Source organism: Necator americanus, chromosome III (genome assembly GCF_031761385.1).
Source record: "Necator americanus strain Aroian chromosome III, whole genome shotgun sequence".
NCBI lineage: Eukaryota > Metazoa > Nematoda > Chromadorea > Rhabditida > Ancylostomatidae > Necator > Necator americanus.
Genome location: NC_087373.1, coordinates 19,932,190 through 19,941,185, shown reverse-complemented (window position 1 = coordinate 19,941,185; position 8,996 = coordinate 19,932,190).

Here is an 8,996-nt window from a genome sequence, read left to right as displayed (position 1 = left end):
AGTGTATTGGCTACGTACCGATTTTTCTTCCGTAATATCGCCATTACCTATTCAGTATAATATTTTTTGCACACATTCTTTTCTATGTTGATTACTCGCCAGAAGAATTTTGTTTGAGAGAATTTACATAGGTCGTATATTGCCCATTTTCGTTGGTATTCTACTTTATTGAATTTTTGATTGAATTTTAGTTTGTTCGTACTTGATCAAATTCCTACTGAAACGTGACATACGAGAGTTTCTATAATGTGGTAGTAATATAGAGAGCCAGTTCCTGTTCCGAGTGTAATTTATACTAATAAATGATAATAAATAATGAAAGGAATGTTGACTTGTCCTCTGAGTGTTCCGTCCTGATGAGTTATGAGTACAGACCCGAATAATCCATTTTAACGGCTATTTGATTCTGCAGGTGAGTTGCTACACACTCCTTAGCGGATGCCAACTTCCACAGTCACCGTACTGCTGTCTATATCAGTCACCGTCTTTTATGGAGTCTCATGAGCCGAAGGTAGGCACCTTACGACCCACTTAAAGGTTGCGTCCGTGTCAACAATTCAACTAAGTCGAGACAAGACCAAGACCAGCTGCTAGCTGTTTCGATTAATCCTTCGCCTCTTTACCCTCTGTCTGTCGATTTGCACGCTAGAACCTGCACGGGAATCCACTAGAGTTTCCTCTTACTTCGTCCTATTGTAAGCATAATTCAACATTTTACTGGGACAAAGACTGTTTCGCAGTTTGTTTTCTAACCTTTCTATTGCCTTTGAGGACTTTTCAACGTGAATGAGGGAGCAACTTCAAGAGTGCCCCGACTTTTCCGTATAACGTGGAATTATTGCACGTTGTTATGTGTTAGAGACTGTACCAAGCAAAGAAATTGTGCACTATGCGGCAGCAGCAGTATGCTTTGCTGGTTGAACACATTGGTCGCCAACTGTACTTTTACAAAAAAAAACACGTATTTTTTGCAAAGGAAATTCTGCAATTCCATTAGTCTCACACTTTGATTTTCTCGAAAAATTTGACTTATCTATGCCAATTCATTTGGTTTTTCTTTGCCCCCTATGCTTTTTCACGATGGTGATGGTAATTTATAGCTCTAAATGGTGTAATTGCCGAATGTGTTACGTCAAGCGAAGTTCGACCCGTAGGAGGTAGACTGAGCTCTTCATTTAAAGACAGCATACCCCGAATCTGATGTGGTGCAAGAATATACGGAAAAAACTTGAGATGCGGCTGCAGACAGCAGGATCCAGCATTGTTCCGCTCATCTTCATCTAAACGTTTAAAAAACAGCGTGCCTAAAAAAGCCTCTCCTAAGCCTTACTTTTATTTGAATAGGACGGTGAGGAGACCTTATCAATCTTCGACCTCTTTGACACGGCTCGAGCACAAAGGTGGCGCGTTGCAACCGAAATCACCTTGAAAAAACAGTCGCCTTCCTCGCTGTTTTCTTCTACGACAATGAGAGAGAGAGGTGATCGGAACCATTTCGGTCCAATCTGCAACCCCATTTTTAACCCTTTCCGCGGATTTGCTCACCACGTCAGATTGGTGTTATGCTTCCTTGTAACAAGACTCATGAACTTGGAGGCAAGGCTCGGTTCGCCACGAAAAACGCCTAGTCATGATATATAATAAAGGGCTTATTCTGTCACGTGTGTGTTTGTGTGTGTTTGTGTGTGTTTGTGTGTATGTGTGTGTATGTGTGTATGTGTGTGTGTGTCACGAAATTCAAAAAAGGGGATCTAACGGGTCCACCGGCGCCAGATACCTATAGAAGGGAGGGGGAGGGGCGACGGGTCCAGCGACGCCAGATGCTACAAAATGGTGTGAGACGGGTCCCACGGCGTCGGATTGGTGCGCAATAACTTCGTGTGCATGACGCAAAAGATAGGTGGCTGCAGCTGTTTTATAGCCGTTACCACTGGGCGTTTTGCTTTTCACCTTTATGACTCCTCCGCGTGTCTATTTCCTTCTCCGTTCGCGTCAAGTTGGTAGCATGCCTTTCTCAGAAAGTGGAAACATGCATGCAAACGGATGCTTAAGTAGTGGCAAACAGTTTACATGATCTGACGTAGAACGTTATCTTTTTTCAGTAGAATAGAGTTCAGTAGAATTCTAAGTCATTCTGTGCTAAAAATCATTCATTGATAACTCTTGGAGAGAAACAGGAGGAAAACCCAAATTTCGAGTAATACTTCAAATTGTGTCTACATTATATTTATATCGACGGAGTGTTTGAAGCTGAAGTTTTAATATTCTCCAAATGTAGAACTGACGCGGTTAGAAAGAAAACTATGAAATCTTCTGTTTTTATTTATAATAAAAAAGATGAAGTAAGATTGTTAGAGATACACAAGTCCAATTTCACAGCAAAGGGCACTAATATTGATTTTCGATGATCAGTAAGGGAAGCGGAGCGAACACAACAGAAAGTCTGAAGTCCGGCTTTAGCCGGACGTTCAAACTGGTATCATGTATATAATAACGGGCTTATTCTGTCACGTGTGTCTGTGTGTGTGTGTCAGTCACGAAATTCAAAAAGGGGGTGTGACGGGTCCACCGGCGTCAGATACCTATAGAAGGAGGTGCGACGGGTCCACCGGCGTCAGATGCCTATAGAAGGAGGTGCGACGGGTCCACCGGCGTCAGATGCCTATAGAAGCGGGTGCGACGGGTCCGGTGTCAGATTGATGTGCCGGGGCTAGATACCTGTAGAAGCGGATGCGACGGGTCCACAGGCGTCAGTTACCTATAGAAGCGGGTGCGACGGGTCCACCGTCATCAAATTGATGTGCCGGGGCCAGATACCTGTAGAATCGGGTGTGACGGGTCCACCTGCGCCAGATACCTACAGAAGGGGGTGTGACGGGTCCACCTGCGCCAGATACCTACAGAAGGAAGTATGACGGGTCCACCGGCGTCAGATACCTATAGATGGAGGTGCGACGGGTCCACAGGCGCCAGTTACCTATAGAAACGGGTGCGACGGTTCCACCGGCGTCAGATTGATGTGCCGGGGCCAGATACCTATAGAAGCGGGTCCGACGGGTCCACCGGTGTCACATACCTGTAAAAGGGGGTGTGATGGGTCCACCTGCGCCAGATACCTGTAGAACGTTGTGCGACGGCTCCACCGGCGTTAGATTGGTGCGCTGGGGCTAGATACCTATGGAACGGGTCGACGGGTCCACCGACGTCGAACTCCTGTGTCGTAGTGTAGAACTATCGCACAGTAACTTCGTATGTATGTCGCGAAAGGTGAATTGGACGTTGCAAACGCTTCATAGTCGTATGCCCTTTCCGCTTTGCTTTTCAACTCTACGACTCCTCCGTTCTTCAGAAAATGGAAACCTGAATGCCGACTGCTGTTTATAGTATATAGTAGCCAACTGTTTGCATGATCCGATGTGGAACACTATGTTTATCAGTGATTTGATGATCTCATTCACTTCATTTTATGTGAAACATCACTCTCTGATAACTGTTGGGGGAAGCAAGAGGGAATCCTACACTTTGAGTAATGATTCCAAGTCGTATCTATATTACATTGGTATCGAAGGAGTGTTTAAAGGTGAAGTTTGAATGTTCTGCAGTAGGACTGACGTGTTTACAAAGAAAACTATTGATCTTCAGCCTAAACTCCCTTTAAAAAAAGAAGAAAACGTTGTTAGAAAATCAAAATTCTAATTTTACAGAAAATACCACTATTATTAATTTATTTTCATTAACCAGTGATGGCGAGCGGAGCGAACACCACAGAAAGTCTGAAGTCCGGCTTCCGCCGGACATTCAGACTGGTAAATAAATAACAGCTGATTGGGCAATTATAAAAAAAAAATAACCTGAGAAATTAAGCGTTCCAGAAAGTAATGTCATCTTTTTGGCAAACTAAATCAGCAGAAGTTAGCTAATTTGATCTTATCAAAGCAATTTTGGCAGTCAAAATCAAACAAAATGGAAATATTTCAACTTCCCGACCACAACTATATCTAATCCAATCTTACGGAAAGTGAGGTTATCACTCCGTGGGACATGATAGTACCATCGGAGAAGAATTGTGCGTATTTTCTCAGTTATGGAATCCACGTCTAGTCTTTGCCGGATATATTCTTTACAAAAATGTTTGAAAAGAGTGGTACCGATCGTCCAATGTGGCATCTTCATTTTAATGTCATCATTCTTTTGTTGCGGGTCACCACTGGCCGATAGAGAGCTGCAGGTCAAATGACGGTTCGATATACGTTCGATTTGGGAAGGTCAAGCTTACTCTTGCAACAAAACAAGCCAGGCAGATTGTTCGCCACTTCACATATGCAGCGTTTACACGAGCGGTAACCTCACGTGCAAACATGAGATATTTGAGTATTTGGAAACACGAACCGAAGGCGCTGGTTCTCGAAAATCTAAGCCGTCAGTTCTGAAGGTCCCAATTCATCGCCATTTATTCCATCTTTTTGACATTGATGTAAATCTTGGTGGCCTATTCATCCACATTCGTGTTTGCTGCTCTAGTTCTTAATTGTTTAGAAATGCCAGCGTGACTGCGTAGAGTAGCCCAATGGTGCAAGCGTTAGAAGGTCTCCCACTATGGTTTTCATGAAAATTATGAATACCATTAGAGAAAGTGCTGAGCCCTGATGCAGGGCGACGGAGGTGGTGAATTCCACCATCTTCCCACATGTTCCACAGCTGCTTATACTCCATTACGCGGATAAAAGAAGAGGATTCGGAACCGTTTGTTTAGGTTCTCAGGTACAACATATCGTTGATGAACCGTACCACATGACTGCCTCGAATTTAACGGTCGATGATGCGTCCAAAGATCTTCATACTGTATGACAGCAATCGAATCAGCCTGTAATTAGAGCACTTGGCCGGATTGCCCTTTTTTTTCCACGTGAGTGGTGTCGTGATTCATTGCCAATCTAGCAGTGGGTAGAGTGTGGGCATATTTTATCTTCTACGACGTTAAGAAACTATGTTAACCTATTCTAGGAGTCCCAGTTACTCCTACATTTCTGCCAAATGATCTGGACTTGTTCCTTTCCCCGCTTTCATTCGTTTCAGAGCTAGTTCAATTTTGTCAGTAGCTATCTGCTGAAGTGTCCCGTATGTTGGCAGAGCTAAAGGACTTGCTCAATATGAGTGAGAACTCTTCTGTTGAGATGATCTCGATTTGGTCACACTGATTTGGTTTTAGCACTCTTTTTCGGTCCATGCGAAGGCTTCCCTTTTCGTCACCATCCGTTCACGTAAAAGATTTCGACATCCAAGATCTGGCGTCGACAAAACTTGGACAGTTGGCAGATGAGGCGTTTACCATCGCATGTGCTGACTTTCAAATAGATTTCACCGTTTGGGCGGTTTTAGCGACCATCGCTCCCTTTGCGTCCTTCCTCGTTTTCCTCTAATTTTCGGCAGTTTTCGGCTTTTTGTTGTTGAGGAACGCAGATAGAAACTCTCTTTCTCATAGACTTTTGTTTTTGCTCCCTTGATCCGTACCCGCTTTTGCTTCTCTATCGTTGGTTTTTCAAAGTGTTCGTGTGACTTGAGGTGATTTTTAGCCAGCTTGAAGCTGGTCACATTTTTGTTTCCTTGTTTTGAATAAAGTAATCCTGTGTAATAAGTAAGGGTTAGAAGTCCCTCGGTGTCTACTGGGATCGAATCTCGAGCGCCGTATGTGTATGTCGAAGGCCAGTGTGAGTGTTCGATTACGTTTTGTAATACCACTTGATCTAGATGACCAAAGAAGTCGACCTTTCATGCGATCGGGTCGTCAACTGACCGAGGCACAATGTGAGATGACGGGGCTTCTGGATAGCGATTCGTCGTATATGTGGCTACTTGACGTACCTGAGCCAAACCGTTTGGCGGGTATCTGATGACAAAAAAATGGAATTTACATAATGCATACCAAGATGAGAGTAAAAGAAGTATTCGCTGCGTAGTTCACTACCACAATCTGTAACGAAATAAACGAAGGACCAGATTCAAGTACACAACTGTGCGAGGGACTGGGTTAAAACAGTGAAAGGTGGTCGCGTATATAATAACCATTTCAGAACTAAGGATGATGGATTGTGCAAGTTAACATTAACACTTGTCAGGAGAATAGACAGAATCGAGACGAGAAAAAACAAGCAGAATAAGAAAAACATTAAAAATTTGTGGACTACGGGAAAAGGGGAAATCCAAAATATTACGGAACCTTTCAGATAACATCAGCAAATCTAAAGATTGTAGCGGTGGCGGTCGGTTTCATTTCGTCACCTTTATCCGCCGCGCCAGTAGATCTCAAGAAGCTGCTTGGCCTTCAATTGGTTTTCGAGGAAGCTTATGGGATATTCGGTGAATATCTGGCTAGAATATCTCCAATTCGTTGGAGATTCCGGCGTTTCATATTCTCGATTCGTCGCTGGGGTGTTGTTACTTGCACTTCCGGGAGGGCATCCGAATGGAATATGAGGGTACAGTTGGAGTTCGCCGTTGACCAGGCGCACCAGGTAGTTGATCGCATCCATCAGGCATGCCTTACAGACGCGAAGAGTTGACTTGATAGCTTCATCGCAAAATGTAAAGTGAAACCACATGAAAGTGTCTCATACAGTACGCTGTTGTCATGTAAGGTTCGTGTGATGCGTGTCGCACGAATAATGTGGTACAACAGTGGTATGATTTAAACGTGGGAACACAGGCGGCACCTCAGGCGGGGAGTCTGCAACAGAGGAAAAGAACCATGTCCATGGGCACAAAAGGACCAGGAGTAGCTGATGCACAGCAATAAGAAACCAAACGACAAACGAAGGGATGAGGGTGCAGGTTCACGGATATAAGGGCCACGGGGAGATCATCGCTTTGTTCGCATGCGGATATGCAGTTTGTGAGAGCCATAGACTAGTGGTGTACGACTTCGGATCCAAGGTTCCCATCGGGGCTCTTCCTAGGCCTTCTATCCAACAAGCTGCCTTAAGCGCAAGGCGGTTAAGGAGCCTACGGCACGAGTCCCACCGCAACTACCGCTATGGAGATTATTTCCCCAAGATTGCTCCTCCCAGTCCTTTGCTTTGCTAAGGGCTGGTTCGGTCGTCCACATGCGGAATGCAATGATCCCAGATGTGACTCTCGCACATGAACCCTTGCATCCGAAAACCTAGCCTTCATGTTTATGTGCAGTGCTGGCTCAATTACGATGGTCACCACGGCACGACGGGGGTAAACATATGGCAATGTAAGTCTTCAGAAGTGTTCAGCGCACGACAACAGGTTGAGTTAGGCCGATGCACCATTGTCGTGCCGCTAATCCGCTCCAAAAAGGAGCACTGGCGAGTAGGACTCGCAGCCGACTGAAGAGATCCAGAGAGACTGACGCTGAGCTAGTCACCGCATGGCCATCAAGCCCCTCCAAATTCTGCGCTAATCTCGCGCCCAAGTTCCCACCCTTCTGCCCCGACTCCCTCTTCGAGAAACTCGGGGCAGATTCCCAACCCACGTGGTTAGGTGGCAGTCTCAACCCAAGGGGGGCAAAGAGTTCTTTTGTTTCATTGGTGAATTTCTTTTATGCGGATTATGTTTGCCACCTCATTCCATGTATGTTTGTTTGTTTTTTGCTAATAATCACAAAGTTTCCAACGTTCGGGTTTTTTTTATGTTGCTGTGAGAAAAACTGCGTGGGCTAAATGTACGAGAAACTTTGGGTTCTAGTCCTTTTTTGTCTTGTTCAAGGTGAAATCCTTAGCATAATCATGTGCTTTGCCCCGGAATAGAGAGGTCTGGGCAGAACGTGCCCCACGACGTTAAATGAGCGTGCTGGCATCAGAAGATTGTGAGGCGAGTCTCACGATGTTGGAGTGATGCGTCCGCCCTAGAATGCAGAAACATGGGGCAGGGCAAGTTTTAAAACCTAAGATTGCACGTGAAAGCCGGAAAGTACTAAGATGGATGGCACATGTTCTTCAGCGTCAGGTAGATGCGCTAGCGTTAGAAGGCTGGAGAAATATGTGGTGGGAAGGGTTCCATCCTTCTTGGGCTCACCCCAATTTCACTGCTTTCTGGTGCTGCTGCACTGCTGGTTGGTGCGCCAGAAAGCAGTGAAATTGGGGTTTGCAATGGCTTCAAATAGTTTAAAATTGGGGTTCTCAACCGTTTCCAATGGCGCCAGTTAGATATGTTGGCGCCACAAGGGAGTGAAGCGTATCCCATGACGCCGTGTACATGCGCCGGTACCAGAAGGAAGTGAAGGGATGCAGGGGTAAGCCGACTACCACGACGTCAGGTGAGCGCGCTAGCATTAGAATACTGTGAAACTGTTCGCGACATCATAGTGCGCAAATGCCGGAATGCAGTTAAATGAAGTTATACGGGGATCACCGAGATGTACTCCTCTGTACGTACTTGCTTCAGAAATTATATACATGTATTCGAAAATCCGCTTTAGTAGAAGCTAGCTGTTTACATGATCTGGCGTAGGATTCTCATTTGTATAAGTATGATGGTGAGTTTCACGTTATTTAGCACTGTCGCTGTTGAGAACTTGTTGTTGTTGGGAAAGAATGCGAGGGAAACTATCGTAGCGGTATAGAAGAAAAAATAACATGCTATATAATAACGGGCTTAGTCTAGCGCATGTGTGTGGTGTGTGATGTGTGGTTGGATTGTGGTGTGTGGTGTGGAACGAAATTCCAGAAAACAGAGAGACGGGTTCCATGAGGTCGAGCTGGTACGCTGATGCCAGGAGGCGCTGGAGACTGCACTGTGGATGGCGTAGAAATTGGACCCAGCGCAATTATTAATTGCAGCAGTATCGCGCAGTAATTTCAAGCGTATTTACCGGAAAGTCAATGAGACATTGTCAGCCGTTTCAGAGCTATGATGGCTATATTGCGTTTTTATTTTATGTACTCCGCAGCATGTTTATTACCCAATGCTTAAGTTTTGTTTAAAAAAAAAGAGCGAAAAAAGTGTTAGGAAAAGAGAAATTGAATTCTACA